We start from the raw sequence: 2,001 nt of genomic DNA on the forward strand, positions 1-2,001 counted from the left end.
TGCACACAGGCACATACACACACACACATACACACACATTAAAGAACAATGCATACACACACTCTCACCTATCATCTTTGGTGTTGCTGTTGGATAAAGAGAAGTTAAGAAAACTGCACCACCTTTTTTGCTTTGTAGAGATGCAAACTCTTAAACACTACATATTACTAGGAAACAGTATAAAATATGTAATGCATGCAAGTAGTATACATGATTGCATATGCATATCTTTGAATATATGTAGTTTGCGTGCAGTGTGCTGTGGTAGCATCCACATACTTCCGCATTCCGCCATCTTAGCTCGATCCTGTTCCAGCTGTCTCTTCCTGGTTACAGATGACACGCCAGCTTGGCCAATCTAAGGGGACTAGTATGCTTGCCTTCCTTATAAGGTGACGGTTGGCAGCCAGTAAATCCTCCAATAGGGGATAGATTTCTCTCCCCTGCCTGAAATATAAGGTGACGGTTGGCAGCCAGTAAATCCTCCAATAGGGGATAGATTTCTCTCCCCTGCCTGAAATATAAGGTGACGGTTGGCAGCCAGTAAATCCTCCAATAGGGGATAGATTTCTCTCCCCTGCCTGAAATATAAGGTGACGGTTGGCAGCCAGTAAATCCTCCAATAGGGGATAGATTTCTCTCCCCTGCCTGAAATATAAGGTGACGGTTGGCAGCCAGTAAATCCTCCAATAGGGGATAGATTTCTCTCCCCTGCCTGAAATATATATAAGCTTGCTCCCGAGGTGGATCGGGGCTCGCCGTCCACGACATCGCTGTAACTCAACTTGATTCCTGCAATAAAGATTGCTGACGAGAAGGAACCGGAGGTTGTGTCTTCCTTGCTGGCCAGGGTGGGCGCAACAGTGTGCTACATTTATAATGACAGAATTATTGATATGGGTGTCCTAAGAACCCACACATACTCTTATTCTCTAATTCTCTACACTTTGGCCATTTGTGGTTTTTTGTGCTTATTGCTATCTACTGCCTGAGGGAGCTTCTTTGATGAGAGCTGAATGATGCATTTGTGTTTACTCTAACCCTTGTTCCACAAGGTTCTGTAAACCTTGTGGATATAGTTTTCATTGTAGATGTGTCACTAAGGGTTGGGCATTCAACAGACATTTGTTTTCTCTGTATGGCCAGTTGTGGAACTTTGTAAAAGTCTCTGTTGCAGAAGAAATTTCTTTGATGCATGGTGACTGGCATAATTGTCTGTAAATATAATGATCCATATTTAACACATACTAAGAAAATACACTTGTTTAAAGCTGTTACTTCCTTGTGATTTTCTCTAAGATCTTTGATTTCTCCAGCAATGTGTATTTGGCTATGTTTAGAGTACCACTTATGAGTTCCCTCCCATTGAGTGGGCTTTAAGTCCAATTAGGTAATTGTTGGTTACCCCCAAGATAAAAGTGCCACTAATACTCTAATATAGTTTTCTGCACCAGTCATTGTTGTGGTTATTGGGCCTTAAAGCTGGAGTTGGACCATCAACTGATGTTTTCTTTGGAAGGTGAGGCTGGGAAGTCAGAGGAGCAAAGTGACAGGATGTAAGGGAAATCACTAAATGGAAGAGCATGGTTGACAGTTTGAAATGTCTTGTCATAAATGAGAACTACTAGAGTAATTTACATTTCAGTGGATGATTAAATAGGTCAATAATGTGCTGAAATTTATTCATTCAACTTCTAATTATCTTCAATATTATGTACATAAATGGGTATTAAAGCAATATTTTTCCAATCTAATTTTAGTGCATAATTCCTGACATACATATCAGCATCAGGAAGTGCCATCCATGGACATTTTTACACATCTCTGTATACTAATTTCAGTTTAGATATCAGCTCTGTGCTGGCATTCCTAAAACAATAAATGCTGTACTCTAAAGAATGTGGATATATTGGTATTTGTTGTATGTACCAAAGAGTTTCAGAAATACTAGTGGTTTATCACCTGGATCATATATGGGCTCCAGTGATAACAGGCCAAACC

The 2,001-nt window shown here is 40.3% G+C and overlaps 1 long non-coding RNA gene across 1 annotated transcript; it reads left to right on the forward strand.

The window, feature by feature from the left end:
* Positions 1-265: 265 nt before the first annotated feature.
* LOC103749814 lies at positions 266-817 on the forward strand. The gene is made up of 2 exons (XR_607956.2): positions 266-392; positions 460-817. It is a non-coding gene; the product is annotated as an uncharacterized LOC103749814 (long non-coding RNA).
* The last annotated feature ends 1,184 nt before the right edge of the window (positions 818-2,001 follow it).

Source organism: Nannospalax galili, unplaced genomic scaffold, assembly GCF_000622305.1.
Source record: "Nannospalax galili isolate Female #2095 unplaced genomic scaffold, S.galili_v1.0 scaffold446, whole genome shotgun sequence".
NCBI classification, from domain to species: Eukaryota; Metazoa; Chordata; class Mammalia; order Rodentia; family Spalacidae; genus Nannospalax; species Nannospalax galili.